Raw genomic sequence first — 20,570 nt, forward strand, 5'->3', positions numbered from 1 at the left:
TTTTCTTTGCCGTGCAGTCTTGTGGAAACCTACCGTTCAAGCAGAAGAGACTCTTGGTCGCTAGGTACTTTCCCAGACTTACATCATGCATTGAGCAAGGACTTTCAGAAAACTTTGCTTGAATTATATCATAGGACTCCTAAATTTCCAAATACATGAGGTCATGCCACTTATGGTTAAGTTTATGATTAAAATCCCCTACCAACAAAATCAAATCTGAATCATACTTTTCACACAATAAATCTAAATCGATCTTAAAATATCCCATTTCAACCCCATTTTCCTCCTGTGCACTCCATTGCATATACACATTTAAAATCAACACATTTTTTTTCTTATTACCAACTGCAATTAAGCGTATTCTACAGCAGAGCAGCCATTTACATGTTACAGTGAGCTGGGAGGATCACTGACATAATATCGACTACAAAAATATAGGCATGTAAAATATCGACTACAAAAATATCGAAGTCCTATCTACAAACAGGTAAGTACAAAAATATCGAATCAAAAATATCGTTTAAAAATATGTACTTTGTAAAAATATCGAATTTATTAAAATTAATGTAAAATTAAAAAAATATTAAAAATAAATAACTAAAATATACTTACAAATAATTAAATAACCTTAAAATTATTAAATAATTAATTTAAGTTATAAAAAAAATACAATTTTATTTGTTAAAACATATATATATATATATTAACATAATATTATTAAAAAATATACAATATTATTACCGTAGCATAGCAAGAGTGTTAAAATTACTATTCCCACTCCAATGAGTGCAACAGTAGGGAAAACGTTGGATAGCGTAGCGGTAAAAATTACTATTCCGACTCCAAAAAGTTCAACAGTAGAGAAAGCGTTGGATAGCGTAGAGGTAAAAATTACTATTCCCACTCCAGTGAGTGCAACAGTCGGGAAAGCGTTGGATAGCGTAGGGATAATAATTACTATTCCCACTCCAGTGAGTGCAACAGTCGGGAAAGCGTTGGATAGCGTAGGGATAATAATTACTATTCCCACTCCAGTGAGTGCAACAGTAGGGAAAGCGTTGGATAGTGTAGGGGTAAAAATTACTATTCCCACTCCAGTGAGTGCAACAGTAGGGAAAGCGTTGGATAGCGTAGGGGTAAAAATTACTATTCCCACTCCAAAGAGTACAACAGTAGTGAAAGTGTTGGATAGCGTAGGGGTAAAAATTACTATTCCCACTCCAGTGGGTGCAACAGTAGGGAAACCGTTGGATAGCGAAGGGGTAAAAATTACTATTCCCACTCCAGTGAGTGCACCAGTAGGGAAAGCGTTGGATAGCGTAGGGGTAAAAATTACTATTCCCACTCCAGTGGGTGCAACAGTAGGGAAAGCGTTGGATAGCGTAGGGGTAAAAATTACTATTCCCAATCAAGTGAGTGCAACAGTAGGGAAAGCGTTGGATAGCGTAGGGGTAAAAATTACTATTGCCACTCCAAAGAGTGCAACAGTAGGGAAAGCGTTGGATAGCGTAGGGGTTAAAATTACTATTCCCACTCCAAAGAGTGCAACAGTAGGGAAAGCGTTGGATAGCGTAGGGGTTAAAATTACTATTCCCACTACAAAGAGTGCAACAGTAGGGGAAGCGTTGGATAGCGTAGGGGTAAAAATTACTATTCCCACTCCAGAGAGTGCAACAGTAGGGAAAGTAAATACTTCATATATTATTTAAAAAAAATATAAATTAATATCTATAAAAAATGTATTAAAAGTAATTACCAATTTAATATAATATAATAATTAAACAATTAAAATTACAAATTAAAATTAATAATTACAATTAGTTACCTATTAATACAAATTAATTACAAATTAACAATTAATTAATTAACAATTAAAAATTCATTAACAATTAATTCAAATTAAATACAAATAAATAAATTGAAATATTTAATTAATAATAAATAAATGTCTTCCCACCCTATTCCCCTATAAACCCACAACCCGCTACAGAAAATAAATTAGTAAAATTAACATAATTAGCAATTAATCAATTAATTAAAATTAATTGCCAATTAAAATTTAATTAATTGCCAAATATAAATTAATTAACAATTAATTAAAAATTAATACCAATAAATACATTTACATATTTAATTAATTATAATTAAATTACTTCCCACCCTATTCCCCTATAAACCCACAACGCGCTACAGAATTAAATGACGCAAAAATTTAAAAAACAAAATTCATTAATTAAAATAAATTATAACATAAATACACACTTTTCACACATATAATAACATAAAAAACACTATAAAAAATTCAATAATATTAAAAATTCGATAATTTTAATGACCTATATTATATACTTCGATATTTTAACTTTCTATATTTTTAACATTCGATATTACATTACTTACGTTAAAAACGATATTTTTGATGTCTATATTCTGTCCATTCGATATTTTTTCCATTCTATATTTTAAACTCGATATTATGTCCATTCGATATTTTTTACTCAATATTTTGACTGCTTACTGAGCTGGGATACATTTTTCACTAATTTTGTAGATAGTAATGTCAGTAGGCCCCCTGCAGGGCAGCCAGATCTAGATTTTACTGCCCGGACGATAGACTTGCTGGAACCCATCCACTATGGGGGGTCTCGCCTCATAGCCAGGTCTCCTGGATACAAATGATCACATTATTTTTCGCCAGATCTTTTATCTGTTCAAGCTTTATTTGATTTTCTAACCCATTTACGTTCCAGGAGACTACTTTTAGATCATGTGACTGCCCCAGTACCTATTCCATGTCACTAAGGGGCCCATACCCATAGGATTCCTTTAAATATTGCTGCGAGGGCCGTGGGGGGCTAGTACTAAGGCTCTAATTCTTCCAAGAGTCCTCCGGAGCAGAATTATTTATTATAATGTTAAGATTTCCCAAGCCTAACCCTGCACCTCTTTCTAGTAGTCTTACTTGCCTTTTTCCAAGCCCTGCATGATGCCTTAAAAAAGCTTTTTCTTGCAGAACGTTCTCTTCTGCCCCTACTTCTTCAATGGGTACTAGCCGGATCCCTGATTTTAATATCTCACTACCTGCTTACTCTATGGCAATTTTTACCAGGTCAGAGTAAACTTGTACCTTAGTAAACTCTTTTCCATCAAAGGTTGGTTGAAAGCCCACCTGTCGGAGGTCTTTTGTGCCGATTCCTTTCAAGTTGGGGCAATGGGCGAATGAGTTAAGGAGAAGTGATCTATTTAAATACGAACTCTTCTTCATTTTTTTCCCACCCCCTCCCATTTTTACTTGGTCAAAATACAGCCACTGGTTTCCTTTAACCTCCATTCCTTTTGATTTTGGCCCTCTATGTGGTTGTTGTAAATTAGTTCTAACCTCATCCTCTAATATATTGCTCAAATTGTGCCACTCTTTATGGGTCACTCCGTCACTCACCAAAAAAGCCGCTAAACGCTTTAAACACAACTTCCTTAGGGCACACCCTGAAACCCCCTTTGCTGACACCTACTTCTCACCGGTCAATGGATCCCTGAACACTGATATCATATTCCACACCACACGCAGAGCTCAATGAAGAAAAGCGTTCCTCACCCTACTCACCGTCTCCTCCACCAGGAAATCCGCTTACAGCCTAACTCTCTCCATCACACCATCCCAATTCTTTCCAGGTAGAGCCACCATCACCATTTGCAATAACGGGATTGTCCTATCTCAATCCACAGACAGGAACCTGGAACTGCTAGACAACTTGTTCCCCACCTTCAAAGAGCACCTCTCCCATTCGCGGACCAACACTCATATTCCCTCCAGTCACACCAACCATGACCTCACAACTATATACTCCTCAACCAGGGGCACACCTACTACCCCTGATCGCTCATCTCCCACCCACAACCCCTCTATCCCAGTTCAGCACCAGGCAGTTGTAACACACGCCTCAAACACAGACACAGATCGCTCCCCCTCATACACCACTCACACCCCCACCCCTTCTACCAACCCCCAGACCTCTACACATACCAGCAGCACTCCTCTCACACCTACAGCGGGCATCAACACTCCGCTCACCCCTGACAGCACAGCTCCCCCCCAACACACCTAACCTAGTCCAGCACCAGAACAACACACACTTCTACAAATCCCACCCTTCATCCCCCCCCATTCTCAGTCCCCTTTACCCCCTAAGCAACCACGCAGAACACACCTCCTCTCTTAATCTAACTCCCCCTCCCCACAACATGACCACCACCAATCCCATTTCTCCTCCTACTCTCAGCCCCCATTACCCTTCCGGCACCCCCACCACGTCTATCAGTCTCCCAGCCTACACCCTGACCCTCCCGCCTACCATCAATGCCCTCTCTCATACCACCAACCTCCTCCCCTCCTCATCAACACCCCTCTCGCCCAAAACCTCCCTCCTCCCTAACACCTTCCCGTACACCAACACAACGCATACCTCCTCGAACACCAGCCCACGCTCCCACCTGCACACGAACTCCCTGGTCAGTCATTCACCTCTGACTGCCGCCCCCACCTCCACCACCTACCCCACAATGGACATCATCATGGCCACCCTCACTCAGATCAAAGAAGACATACACAACATCAAGGAACTACTCGCCACACACCCCATACACCCCTCACCCACCTCCCCTCCCAACTCGTCCCCTACCCCTCCTGCTGACTCCCTCACTCAACACGCCCCAAACCGGGCGTCAATCCCTGCTCATAGACGCAGTAACTGCCCTCGTCCCCCTCGTCGCCCCTGCAACACCTCACACATCTACACCTCCCCGCCCAACGGGTCCCCCACCCTTCCGACTAACTCTCTCACTCAACTCTCCCCCAACCTGACCTCACTCCCAGCTAGCAATCGCAACAACCGCCCTCGTCGCACCCACAACTCTACTTCTGACCTCGACACACTCACCCTTCTCCGTTCCTATGACCCAGCCCCCCAAAATCACACAACCACCCCACACCTCAACATTCCCACGATACACTCAAATCCCCTTAGACCCCCCACACTAAACAGCAGATTCTCCATCCCCAATAACCTTAGAAAAGTCCCTCTCTCTCTAGAACCATCTTCCACCCTCAACACACCCCGTCTCAAATGCACTCTCCTCAACTGCAGATCGGCCTCAAACCATTCTGCCGCCATTGCCGATCTCCTCTTATCGCTGGACCTTGACCTCATCATCCTGACTGAAACCTGGCTAACTGAATCTTCGACACCTATAATGGACATTCTGGTTCCTCCCAACTACCACATTATCAGGCTAGACAGAGCAGGCAAAGTAGGTGGTGGAATTGCATGCATCTACAGGAATAACCTCTCTGTTCAGAAAGTCAATTCCACCTCCCTACCATCCCCAACATCCTGGGAATACATCTGCCTCGACATTATTAGTGAGGGCAAACTGATATGCTCTCTTCACAGCATCTACCACCCACCCAGGGACCACTTCACCTTTTCCCAACAAATCATGGATATGATCTCAACCAATTCCGGACGGCAGCTCACCCAAATATACCTTGGTGACTTCAACCTCCACTGGAACGATAGCAATGACGCGGTGGTAAATAGTCTTAAAAACTTCCTCGATGCCCTCAACCTCACCCAAATATGCAACAGCCCGACTCACGAGAAAGGTTCTATCCTCGACCTGATCATCTCCAAAGAGGAGTCTATCCAACTCGAGTCCATCCAACCCTGTGACTGGTCAGATCATCATATTGTCACATTCTTTATCAATGAAAAAGTTAAAGTCAACCCGATTCAATTCTCCAAGCCCAAAGTCTGGAAAAGAGATATGAAAAAACTCAACCCATGCTCTTTGCCCCCTAACAGGTGCAATGTCCTACTGCCACCGACAGGCGATACGGACGTTCAAACACTGACTGACCACTATCTCAACGCTATGACCTCTATAATTAATGAGGCGGCACCTATGCAGCTAAAAAGAGTCTCTACTAAAATCTCCAATCCATGGTACGACGGGAGACTCAATGAAGATAGACGAGACATGCGAATGGCAGAGCGTACCTGGAGATCAGCTCCCTCGGCAACACACCTAAAAGATCTGAAGAAAAAGAGAAACGCCTACTTCAGGAAAATAAAACGCTCAAAATCAGACTTCTTCAGCCTCCAGCTCGACCAAGCAAAAAACCGCCAGAGAAAACTGTTTGAGCTAATCAGATCACAATCCAAGGATCAACCCCAACCACTCAACACTGGGCGTGAGGCACCCTCCTGTGAAGACTTCGCTGCTTTCTTTACCCAAAAAACGGACAACATAAAGAGCGATCTCCTCATTGACGCAAGCCTCTACTCCAAACCCCAGTGCCTAGCAGCCACTGAACCAAAAAACAGTGCCACATGGTCAACCTTTGGCACATACTCAAAAGAAGAAATTGGCAAACTGCTCAGCACCCTGAGACCATCCAATCATCTCACGGACCCCCTTCCTGCTACCGCAGTAAAAGACTTTACCCCTTGGCTTATCCCTCTCTGGACTAAAATTATCAACAGTTCTCTCCAACAAGGAAGCATACCTGACTCCCTCAAAGTTGGTCAGGTCACACCTCTACTAAAGAAACCTACAGCCGACCCCTCTGATCTCAACAATTACCGTCCCATTACCAATATTCCCACTCTCGCCAAACTGCTGGAAAAATGCGCACAACTACAATTGACTAAACACATTGAACAAGTTGATCTCCTCAACCCTCACCAGTCAGGCTTCCGAGCAGGACACAGTACAGAAACTGCTATGACTCACATAATTGATGACGCACTTCAAATGCTAGACCAAAACGACACCTGCCTCCTCATCCTCCTTGATCTCTCTTCAGCATTCGACACCATTAAACATGAGAATTTACTAGAGCTTCTAAACACAAGAATGGGTTTATCTGGAACTGTTCTCAAGTGGTTCACCTCCTTTCTTCACAACAGGTCGCAGAAATTCAAAAGCAACAACCTGATGTCCTCGCCAATACCCGTAACGCTAGGTGTCCCCCAAGTATCCTCTCTATCCCCAACTCTGTTCAACCTAGTCATGGAACCCCTCACCACCTTGCTACAAGCATCCAATGTACACTTTCACATGTACGCAGATGACACCCAACTTTATCTCAAATTACAGTCCCCCAAAGACATCTTGCTCCTGAACTCAACGATCAGATGCACCCAATCCTGGCTTGCCGACAATCATCTCAAACTCAATGCCCTGAAAACAGAGTTCCTTCTGATCTCACCTCCAGCGAAGGTCTCCACTACTCAAATTTGGCTTAAACACCTAACCGCACTTAATGTCCAACCCACCATCGTGGACTCAGCAAAATCTCTAGGCATAACACTCGACACCAATCTGAACATGCAGCAACATATCAGCAAGGCAACAAAGGGAGCAAACTTCCAGATCAATACTCTGAGAAAACTTAAACCCTACCTCCCAGCCAAAGACTTCCAAACCGCAGTACAAGCACTAGTCATCCCTCGAATTGAATACGGCAGCATCGCCCTCTGTGGACTCCCCCTAACTACAACCGCACCCCTAAGAGCTTCTCTAAACGCTGCAGCGAGACTCATCACTGGGTCAAAAAAACACTCCCATATTACCCCTGACTTGAAATCCCTGAACTGGTTGCCTTTTGAAGCTAGAATACATCTGAAAATCGCCTGCATGACGCACAAGGCGTTACATCTAAACTCACCCGGATACCTCGCTCAGAAACTGACAATCTCTGGAGGAGCTAGAAACACTAAAGGCACAAACAATCTTCTGTTGAAACCTCGAAGATTCCGGAAGGAAAAAACATATAAGCGCTCCTTCTCAGGAATGGCGCCTAGGATCTGGAACTCTCTCCCGCCCGAGACCAGGCTTATCTCTTCCACCACACTCTTTGAAAATGAAGTAAAAGCTATCCTCATGGCTAAATACACCTGAACTACTATCTCGAACACTGTTAGTACTCTGCACCGATCTATACTACATGTTTGACCCATTTGTTTATTTGTATTAACTGTCTTATTACTCACATGTTTGGCTTTGTAGCCACCTATTTGTACTATTGTGTACACATGTTTGGCTTTGTAGCCACCTATTTGTACTATTTGACCTATTGATTTATCTGTTTGACTATGCTCCCTCACGTACTTCTCTTTGTAAAGCGCTCTGATATCTGCAAGGATCTTGTCCGCGCTATATAAAACTTTCTAAATAAATAAATAAAATAAAATGGGTAGCAATTGTGGAGGTTTTCTCATTATATTGCATGGTGCATGTTTTATGCATCTAGTCAGCTTCTCCTTATTATTTTGTTTTCTACTGCCGATATCCTTTTTTGCTTGATTCTTTGCTGGTTTCTCTGTGCTTCCTATTCTTACTCTGCTCACTCTCTCTCTCTTGTTTTTTGGTGATTTGATTTTAACACTTGTTCCGTTAGTCCTAATGGTTCCTCCATCTCTCTCCCTTTTCCCAATACTCTGCCTATACCCTTTCTTTGCGCGCCTTTCCTAATGGGTCTCCCCTGTCTTAATAAGGTATGTCTATTATGATCGCCCCTTCTTTTTACCAACATTGGCCAGCTTGAGATGTATACTTCGTGGTTGGCAGGTGGGGGTTCTATATTCCCAACCTCCTCCCCCCCACAGTTGGTGTTATATGCTCGGGGTCAGGAACTGGTCTTAACATTGAAGGCATTTGCAGGCACATGCATCAAGAAATGAGTTTGCGATTCCTTATCTGTGATTTTTAAGGAATCGCAAATAAGGAATCACAAAACGCAATGCATCATGAATTCTGCGAATAAATAAGGATTCGGTAAAAATCGCAGAAAAAATTGCGATTTCTTGTGTTTGCGAACTCGCAAATTGTGATTTCGCAATTTGCGATTTCGCAATTTCCGGAGTCGCACATTGATGCATGTTGATGACATCACAAGCAGGAAGTCTGCACTCCAAGCCTCATTTTCAGTGCTGAGGCTCAGGGAGAGGAGGGAGCCGGCTCTGGGAGCAGAAGAGGAGTTGGAGAGTGAGATTGAGAACACCTGCAAACAACAGAAAATGGAACCTGCACACACAGCAGAGGACAGCGAAAGTGGCAGGAAAAACAAAGTGAAATTTTCTGAACAAGAAATTGAAACACTGATTGAGGGAGTAGTGCACAGCCATGATAAGCTATTTGGAAAAGCTTCTCTGAAAGTACCAGAGCAGGAAAAAAAGGAAGATATGGATCCGGATCCAGAACAGAGTCAATGCAATTGGCGTGACTCACCGCACCAATGAAGAACTAAAAAAGAGATGGTACGATCTGCGCAAGCCGAGGTGTGCATTGCAGACCGGTTGAAGGAGGCACATAAAACAGGAGGGGGTACACCAACAGACACTGGAAACACTCCCATGGAGGACTTGGTGGAGTCAACAATCCAGCCTGAAGCTGTTGTTGGTGTGACGCAGCTGGACACCTCAGGAACTGCACACACGTCTGAAGGTAAGAGGAATGCATGTTGCCATTGTCCCAATTACTGAAGTCAGAATGTGAGCTCAGCACAGCGTAATCGCACACTGTTAAGCATTTAGTACAATTTCATTACTAAGGGAAGTGCATCATGGGAGATGCAGGCATGGCAAGCAGTTACAATGACAAACACACACATAAGTAAAACATGATTTCAAATAGTGTAGCAGATGTTCCAATGAAAAGAAAAATTATTATTTATCAACTGTGACATGACCTCAAAAGCATAAATTAATGCTGTTTTGCACTGTTTAACCTCACAGATGCAGAACGTGGTGAGGCCGGGGATAGTGAGGTCCTGGAAATGCAGCACAGCAGCGCGTCAGAACATGAGGACGCACCAGCTCTGCAAACTACACAGTCATGTGTACCACATTCCCGTAGGTAACCTGTCGCAACACTGGTTCCCATGGCGTCAGATGATGAGGCCAATGCAGCACCTGAGGTCAGCCTTCGGCAAAGTAGTAGCGCCACAACTAGACCAACACAGATCCGTAGAGGCAATCGCAGAGTGCAACGGAGAAGACGCAGAGCACGCAGACCACAGCAGGTGGAGCAGTCAAATCAGGTCTGGGGTGGCCTGGAGGGACAGATGCTCCGTTCACATCGCCTGCAGAGCAAGAACACTTGATTAATCAGGGAGGAAATTGCAAAGATGGCAGGCAACATAGCAGTACTGTCCAGTAATGTGCAGAAACTGACAAAGGTCATGCAGGAGGGGCATGCATCGCACAATAGACAGCATCGGCAACTCATGCAGCTGCTCAAACTGCAAGTAAAATTAAACAATAGGCTGTCCACTGCTACAGCACTGCTGGCACGTAGATCAGTGACCATGCAGACCCAAATGTGTCATTGGATCGGAGATGTTGCCAAAGCACTAGACCAAGTAACAAATGCAGTTGAGATGATGAATGCATCCACTAGTGGAGGCAACATGGCTGCAAAGGAAGATAGCAGTGAGTGTGCCTCAAGCATGGGCAGTACAACATTGCCAGTTGCCAGTGCAGTGAGACGCAATACACGCAGCGCCACGCCCTCCACTCCCAACGTAAGGCAAGAAGATGCTGCAGCTGACAGGCGTCAGGATGTTCGTGGGAGAAAGAGCTAGGCTCCCATGTACAATGTCTACCTGAGATGGTGACGTAACCATTGTTACAATGTGACCTCATTACTGACTTTCAAGTGATTGTTTATTTCATTTTTTACATGTTTATTTACAGGACTACGGTGCCACTACTCACTTTGGGAGTGTGCTTCAACTCTCTGGTCACATTTTGTTTACATAAAGCTTACTTTTCGTTTCATATACTGTGTTTGTCCCATCATTGCTCACCTTAGAAGTAATTCTGTGTAACTCCAATCTGTGTCTGTGCCCGTCTGCTGCGCCTGATCCTTGTAGGGCAGGGTGGTGTTGCACTTGCTGGTTCCCATCCTCCGAGTCACTGTCAGACAGCTCCGTTTCCAAACCTCCCTTTGTCGCAATGTTGTGTAGCACGGCACATGCTGCCACTATCTTGCAGCATTGTTCAGGGTTGTATTTCATTGCTCCACCGGTCTTATGAAGGCGTCTAAATCGACTCTTCAGCAGCCTAAATGTTTGCTCTATGACGCTCCTTGTTGAGATATGTGCTGCATTGTATCTCCTTTGGGCGGCAGTAGTAGGATTGAGATAAGGTGTCATCAGGTAATTCCACAAGGCGTATGCGCTGTCACCTACATGTGAGGGAGCAAAGGCTGTCAGTGGTTGTTTGACATTGACATTTGTACAATTAATGGATTACTGTATTGCACATATTTACCTAGCAAATGTCCCTCTCCAAATTCTCCCCTTTCAAGACGGGTGTGAATGCCTCTTTGCTGGAAGATATATGAATCATGTGCACTGCATGGAAATTGCGCAACAATGTCCGTTTTTGGCATTACACATAAACCTGAATATTGAGGGAATGATAACATTTTCTGTTCCAATACAAATATTCCTGTGCTGCAAGGGGACACATTGCCACATGGGTGCAATCAATACATCCCAGGACTTGGGGGAAGCCTGAAATTTAGTATAACTCCTGCTTGGTCTTAGCAATGTCATGGGCTGTGGTAGGGAAACTTATATGTGAGTGTATCCGGACCATCATGGCATCAAGGAACGCTTTGAATATTCGTGACAATGCGCTTTGCGACACACCTCCTTCTACTGCAATTACACCCTGAAAACTGCCTGACGCCAGTAGATGTAGGCAACATAATATCTGTACATGCTTTGGGATTGCATTGGTCCTATTAGTCTGTCGTTGCAGAATGGGGTCCAATTCATTGATGAGATCATGTATCATTTGTGCATTAAGCCTATACTTATCGTATATCTCGTCCTCCAGCTGTCCTAGCAAAGTTATGCGGACTCTGAAGATGTGCTCATTGATTCACCTCCCTCTCTGTCGAGTAGCTTGCAGCCTCATCCTCCTCGCCATCAGGTACAGCCCTGCCATTTTGACTTCTGGGAGCTCCTTGTGGGTGTGTTTAAATCAGTTTCTGTTGATTTGCAGCTGTTTCAGATTTGCACTCATGATTACCATCTGGTTGTGTCCCTTCTTAATTTGCTATAGCAATTTTGCGGTTTCTATGGAAATCGCTAATTGCGATTTTTTTATGCATTTCAATTGCGATTCTTTAATTGCGATTCTGTATTTGAGAATCGCAAATAAGGAATCGCAACTGTTTTCTCAGAATTATTTTGCGATTCCTTATTTTTGCGAAAAAATACAGATTCTCGCAAAAATAAGGTTGATGCATTGTAACATTGTTATTTGCGATCGCAAATGCATTTTTTTAGCGATTCACACGTTTTGCGATTACTTAATCGCTTGATGCATGTGCCTGTTGGCCCCTAATTCCTTGTAGTTCACCCTGAATTTTTGAAAAGTGCGAATTCTCTGATTTTAAAATGTCATGATTTAACATTGTCACTTCCAGTATTCCCTGGAGTGTTTGTAGCAACATTAATATAAAATCCAACATTGAGGAGGTCGGATTTGTAGAAGATTCTGGATTAAGCTGTAGAGATTGATTACAGTCTTTAGTACCCTTGGACCCTGCAGTGTGCTCATCGTACACTTCATGTCCCTTCAAGTTTCCGTCCGAGGCAGAACCATCTTCTTCCTCTTGTCCTTGGTTTTCACTTTATTTCCTTAGGGTCGTGGAGTAGAGAAAACCTTGGAGACGTGGCTAGTCGGGTTGACATTATTGATCCATTATGAACAGTTAAAAACTGTAGGGATTGGTTAATTACATTTTCCAGTCCGACATTTTGTTCATCAAATATAACGGAGGAGCCTCCCTTCCATGATTCCCCCAGGCTATTTCCAGATCAGATGCAAGGGGCTTAACTGGTGAGAAAACCCCTTTAAAATGTTTCCCCACAAAGTCTTTCAGGGAGTTTGAAGCTATTCCCCCCTTTCGTCCCACTTGCGATGACTCCATGGGTATTTTCTCTTTTTTCTTCTGCATACGTTTAGATTTTGTTTTTGACCCAGGGTCCACTGAGCTTCCTCCCGAAGCATTTTGATCCGTTGGGGGGATTTTAGGTATCTGTGTCTGTCCCAGTGTGCTTTTATTCTTCCTTGGAGCCATCAAATGAACTTTTTGGCTCAGAGATTGCGGCTCAGAGATTGGGACTGCAATCAACCCTAGCTGACTCAGCGCCTTATTTCCAATCACTGTCCTCAGGACGGGGTTAGTCAGTTAAGGTAAAAAAAAAACTAAAAGAAATAAAACAAAGAAAGGGGGAGGGAGCGAGAAAACTCCCTTTTCCCCATGTACCTCTGTTGTGCTTTTGTGGGTATCCCTGCGCCGTGCCCGTGCCCTTCTCTGCTTGCACTAAGAGGCCCTTGACTCTCCTTGGTTCTCAAAAAGCCTGTGACCCGAGTCTGGCCAATGCTGGGTCACGTTATCTTGCCACGAACAGTCCAGACTGAACTGACAAGCCATGTCTTCCCTGGACTGGAATCAGGCATCCTAGGACTGGTTTCTGGCTATCAGCATTTATCAGCCAGGATAGCTTGACTCTAGTGGTGTAATGAGCACGGGACCCACGTCTGGGCATACCCCTCCCACATAGGGTGAACAGCAAAACACACAAGATGATCGACGGTATGTTGCACAATGGCAAAACATTCACCCCCAGCCACAGATCTGGGTTTAATCCATTGTTATTTTGCTCACCAAGCCAACCCAGTTCAGACGTGGCCATACGCAAATCAGTCTTGACCCTGTGCCTCATGGGAACAGTCCAGACTGAACTACCAAGCCACGTCTTCTCTGGACTAGAATAAAGCATCCTAGGACCAGTTTCTGGCTATCAGCCTTCATCAGCCGTGATAGCTTGACTCCAGTGGCTTAGTGAGCACCGGATCCACGTCTGGGCATACCCTTCCCACAGAGGGTGAATAGCAAAACACACAAGATGATGGATGGAATGTTGCACAATGGCAAAACATTCACCCCCAGCCACAGATCTGGGTTTAATCCATTGTTATTTTGCTCACCAAGCCAACCCAGTTCAGACATGGCCATATGCAAATCAGTCTTGACCCTGTGCCTCATGGGAACAGTCCAGACAGAACTGACAAGCAATGTCTTCCCTGGACTGGAATCAAGCATCCTAGGACCGGTTTCTGGCTATCAGCCTTCATCAGCCAGGATAGCTCGACTCCAGTGGCTTAGTCAGCACTGGACCCACGTCTGGGCATACCTTTCCCACAAGGGTAAACAGCAAAACACAAAAGATGAGGGACTTAATTTTGCACAATGGCAAAACTGTAAACCCCAGTCACAGATCTGGGTTTAATCCATTGTTATTTTGCTCTCCAAGCCACCCCAGTTCCGACATGGCCATATGCAAATCAGTATAGACCCTGTGCATCATGGGAACAGTTCAGACCGAACTGACAAGCAATGTCTTCCCTGGACTGGAATCAAGCATCCTAGGACCGGTTTCTAGCTATCAGCCTTCATCAGCCAGGATAGCTTGACTCCAGTGGTTTAGTGAGCACAGGAACCACGTCTGGGCATACCCTTCCCACATAGGGTGAACAGCTAAACACACAAGATGATGGATGGAATGTTGCACAATGGAAAAACATTCACCCCCAGCCACAGATTTGAGTTTAATCCATCGTTATTTTGCTCACCAAGCCACCCCAGTTCAGACATGGCCATATGAAAATCAGTCTTGACCCTGTGCCTCATGGGAACAGTCCAGACCGAACTGTCAAGCCATGTCTTTCCTGGACTGGAATAAAGCATCCTAGGACCGGTTTCTGGCTATCAGCCTTCATCAGCCAGGATAGCTTGACTCCAGTGGGTTAGTGAGGACGGGACCCACGTTTGGGCATACCCTTCCCACATAGGGTGAACAGCAAAACACACAAGGTGATGAACGGAATGTTGCACAATGGCAAAACATTCACCCCCAGATCTAGTTTTAATCCAACGTTATTTTGCTCACCAAGCCACCCCAGTTCCGACATGGCCATATGCAAATCAGTCTAGACCCTGTGCCTCATGGGAACAGTCTAGACCAAACTGACAAGCCATGTCTTCCCTGGACTGGAATGAATCATCCTAGGACTGGTTTCTGGCTATCAGCCTTCATCAGCCAGGATAGCTTGACTCCAGTGGCTTAGTAAACAAGGGACCCACGTCTGGGCATACCCTTCCTACATTGGGTGAACAGCAAAACGCACAAGTTGATGGACGGAATGTTGCACAATGGCAAAACTTTCCCCCCCAGTCACGTGTCTGCATTTAATCCATCGTTATTTTGCTCACCAAGCCACCCCAGTTCAGACATGGCCATATGCAAATCAGTCTTGAACCTGTGCCTCAAGGGAACAGTCCAGACAAACTGACAAGCCATGTCTTCCCTGGACTGGAATCAAGCATCCTAGGACCGGTTTCTGGCTATCAGCCTTCATCAGCTGGGATAGTTTGACTCCAGTGGCTTAGTAAGCACAGGACCCACGTCTGGGAAATCCCTTCCCACAAGGGTGAAGAGCAATACACACAAGATAATGGGCGGAATGTTGCACAAAGGTAAAACATTCACCCCAGTCACAGATCTGGGTTTAATCCATCGTTATTTTGCTCAACAAGCCACCCCAGTTCCGACATGGCCATATGCAAATCAGTCTTGACCCTGTGCCTCATGGGAACAGTCCAGACCGAACTGAGAAGATATGTCTTTCCTGGACTGGAATCAAGCATCCAAGGACCGGTTTCTGGCTATCAGCCTTCATCATCCAGGATAGCTCGACTCCAGTGGCTTAGTGAGCACACGTTATTTTGCTCAACAAGCCACCCCAGATCCGACATGGCCATATGCAAATCAGTCTTGACCCTGTGCCTCATGGGAATAGTCCAGATCGAACTGACAAGCCATGTCTTCCCTGGACTGGAATAAAGCATCCTAGGACCGGTTTCTGGCTATCAGCTTTCATCAGCCAGGATAGCTTGGCTCCAGGGGCTTAGTGAGCACGGGACCCACGTCTGGGCATGCCCTTCCCACATAGGGTGAACAGCAAAACACACAAGATGATGGACAGAATGTTGCACAATGGCAAAACATTCACCCCCAGTCACAGATATGGGTTTAATCCATCGTTATTTTGCTCACCAAGCCACCCAAGTTCAGACATGGCCATATGCAAATCAGTCTTGACCCTGTGCCTCATGGGAACAGTCCAGACCGAACTGACAAGCCATGTCTTCCCTGGACTGGAATAAAGTATACTAGGACCAGTTTCTGGCTATCAGCCTTCATCAGCCAGGATAGCTTGACTCTAGTGGCTTAGTGAGCAAGGGAACCAAGTCTGGGCATACCCTACCCACAGAGGGTGAAAAGCGAAACACACAAGATGATGGTTGGATTGTTGCACAATGGCAAAACATTCACCCCCCGTCACAGATCTGGGTTTAATCCATTGTTATTTTGCTCACCAAACCACCCCAGTTCAGACATGGCCATATGCAAATCAGTCTTTACCCTGTGCCTCATGGGAACAGTCCAGACCGAACTGAGAAGATATGTCTTTCCTGGACTGGAATCAAGCATCCAAGGACCGGTTTCTGGCTATCAGCCTTCATCAGCCAGAATAGCTAGAATCCAGTGGCTTAGTGAGCACAGGAACCACGTCTGGGCATACCCTTCCCACATAGGGTGAACAGCAAAACACACAAGATGATGGACAGAATGTTGCACAATGGCAAAACAATCACCCCCATCCAAAGATCTGGGTTTAATCCATCGTTATTTTGCTCACCAAACCACCCCAGTTCAGACATGGCCATATGAAAATTAGTCTTGACCCTGTGCCTCATGGGAAGAGTCCAGACCGAACTGTCAAGCCATGTCTTCCCTGGACTGGAATCAAGCATCCTAGGACCGGTTTCTGGCTATCAGCCTTCATCAGCCAGGATAGCTTGACTCCAGTGGCTTAGTAAGCACGGGACCCACGTCTGGGCATACCCTTCACACATAGGGTGAACAGCAAAACGCACAAGATGATGGACGGAATGTTGCACAATGGCAAAACTTTCCCCCCACAGTCACAGATCTGGGTCTAATCCATCGTTATTTTTCTCACCAAGCCACCCCAGTTCAGACATGGCCATATGCAAATCAGTCTTGAACTTTGTGCCTCAAGGGAACAGTCCAGACCGAAATGACAAGCCATGTCTTCCCTGGACTGGAATCAAGCATCTTAGGACCGATTACTGGCTATCAGCCTTCATCAGCCAGGATAGCTTGACTCCAGTGGCTTAGTAAGCACGGGAGGCACGTCTGGGCATACCCTTCCCACATAGGGTGAACATCAAAATGCACAATATGATGGACGGAATGTTGCACAATGGCAAAACTTTCCCGCCCACCGTCACAGTTCTGGGTCTAATCCATCGTTATTTTGCTCACCAAGCCACCCCAGTTCAGACATGGCCATATGCAAATCAGTCTTTACCCTGTGCCTCATGGGAACAGTCCAGACCGAATGGAGAAGATATGTCTTTCCTGGACTGGAATCAAGCATCCAAGGACCGGTTTCTGGCTATCAGCCTTCATCAGCCAGAATAGCTCGAATCCAGTGGCTTAGTGAGCACAGGAACCACGTCTGGGCATACCCTTCCCACATAGGGTGAACAGCAAAACACACAAGATGATGGACAGAATGTTGCACAATGGCAAAACAATCACCCCCATCCAAAGATCTGGGTTTAATCCATCGTTATTTTTCTCACCAAACCACCCCAGTTCAGACATGGCCATATGAAAATTAGTCTTGACCCTGTGCCTCATGGGAAGAGTCTAGACCGAACTGTCAAGCCATGTCTTCCCTGGACTGGAATCAAGCATCCTAGGACCGGTTTCTGGCTATCAGCCTTCATCAGCCAGGATAGCTTGACTCCAGTGGCTTAGTAAGCACGGGACCCACGTCTGGGCATACCCTTCACACATAGGGTGAACAGCAAAACGCACAAGATGATGGACGGAATGTTGCACAATGGCAAAACTTTCCCCCCACAGTCACAGATCTGGGTCTAATCCATCGTTATTTTTCTCACCAAGCCACCCCAGTTCAGACATGGCCATATGCAAATCAGTCTTGAACTTTGTGCCTCAAGGGAACAGTCCAGACCGAAATGACAAGCCATGTCTTCCCTGGACTGGAATCAAGCATCTTAGGACCGATTTCTGGCTATCAGCCTTCATCAGCCAGGATAGCTTGACTCCAGTGGCTTAGTAAGCACGGGAGGCACGTCTGGGCATACCCTTCCCACATAGGGTGAACATCAAAATGCACAATATGATGGACGGAATGTTGCACAATGGCAAAACTTTCCCGCCCACAGTCACAGTTCTGGGTCTAATCCATCGTTATTTTGCTCACCAAGCCACCCCAGTTCAGACATGGCCATATGCAAATCAGTCTTGAACCTGTGCCTCACGGGAACAGTCCAGACTGAACTGACAAGCCATGTCTTCCCTGGACTGAAATCAAGCATCCTAGGACCGGTTTATGGCTATCAGCCTTCATCAACTAGGATAGTTTGACTCCAGTGGCTTAGTGAGCACAGGATCCACGTCTGGGCATACCCTTCCCACAGAGGGTGAACAGCAAAACACACAAGATGATGGAAGGAATGTTGCACAATGGCAAAACATTCACACCCATTCACAGATCTGGAATTAGTCCATCGTTATTTTGCTCAACAAGCCACTCCAGTTCCAACATGGCCATATGCAAATCAGTCTTGAACCTTTGCCTCAAGGGAACAGTTCAGACCGAACTGACAAGCCATGTCTTCCCTGGACTGGAATCAAGCATCCTAGGACCGGTTTCTGGCTATCAGCCTTCATCAGCCAGGATAGCTTGACTCCAGTGGCTTAGTGAGCACAGGACCCATGTCTGGTCATACCCTTCCCACATAGGGTGAACAGCAAAACACACAAGATATTGAACGGAATGTTGCACAATGGCAAAACATTCACCCTCAGTCACAGATCTGGATTTAATCCATTGTTATTTTGCTCACCAAGCCACCCCAATTCAGACATGGCCATATGCAAATCAGTCTTGACCCTGTGCCTCATGGGAACAGTCCAGACCGAACTGAGAAGCCATGTCTTTCCTGGACTGGAATCAAGCATCCAAGGACCGGTTTCTGGCTATCAGCCTTCATCAGCCAAGATAGCTTGACTCCAGTGGCTTAGTAAGCACGGGACCCACGTCTGGGCATACCCTTCCCACATAGGGTGAACAGCAAAACACACAAGATGATGGACGGAATGTTGCACAATGGCAAAACCTTCTCAAACAGTCACAGATCTGGGTTTAATCCATCGTTATTTTGCTCACCAAACCACCCCAGTTCAGACATGGCCGTATGCAAATCTGTCTTGACCCTGTGCCTCATGGGAACAGTCCAGCCCGAACTGAGAAGCCATGTCTTTCCTGGACTGGAATCAAGCATCCAAGGACCGGTTTCTGGCTATCAGCCTTCAGCAGCCAAGATAGCTTGACTCCAGTGGCTTAGTAAGCACTGGACCCACGTCTGGGCACACCCTTCCCACATAGGGTGAACAGCAAAACGCACAAGATGATGGACGGAATGTTGCACAATGGCAAAAGTCCCCCCCCCCCCACTCACAGATCTGGGTCTAATCCATCTTTATTTTTCTCACCAAGCCACCCCAGTTCAGACATGGCCATATGCAAATCAGTCTTGAACCTGTGCCTCAAGGGAACAGTCCAGACCGAACTGACAAGCCATGTCTTCCCTGGACTGGAATAAAGCATCCTAGGACCAGATTCTGGCTATCAGCCTTCATCAGCCAGGATAGCTTGACTCCAGTGGCTTAGGGCTAGATGTAGGTAAATCTAAATAACCGATTCATAAATACCGAATTTTACCGATTCGGTATTTATGAATCGGTAACTCAGATGTAGATAAAAAATCGGTAATTTTTACCGATTCGGTAAGAATCGCTATTTACCGAATCGGTAAATACCAATCGGTATTTGCTATTGAATCCTATGGGCCTTGAAGCCCATAGGATTTAATAGCAAATACCGATTCGGTATTTACCAAATCGGTAAAAATACCGAATTGCAAAGAGGGACAGGGTGTCACTTTGACACCCTGTTGCACCCCTGTAACTGGCTTGTGCACCATGTGGCACACAGACATGCCCTTAGGGCATGTCTGTGTGCCACATGGCACAGGTGTACATGCATAGATGTGCATGTACACAAGAATTCGTAATTCACCATGCAATTGTTTTGAATGGTAAATAACGAATCCTAGAGGCCATGTTGCAATGTAAAAACTGCTACCTACTTTGGAAAATACAGATTTGGTAATTTTACCGATCGGTAAATTTACTGATTCGGTAAAATTTACCAATTCTGTAATTTTACAGAATCGGTAATTGTACTGAGTTGGTAAAATTACCGATTCGGTAAAATTACCGAATCGGTATGTTT

The sequence above is a fragment of the Lissotriton helveticus genome, chromosome 4_1 (genome assembly GCF_964261635.1).
Source record: "Lissotriton helveticus chromosome 4_1, aLisHel1.1, whole genome shotgun sequence".
In the NCBI taxonomy this organism is placed as follows: domain Eukaryota; kingdom Metazoa; phylum Chordata; class Amphibia; order Caudata; family Salamandridae; genus Lissotriton; species Lissotriton helveticus.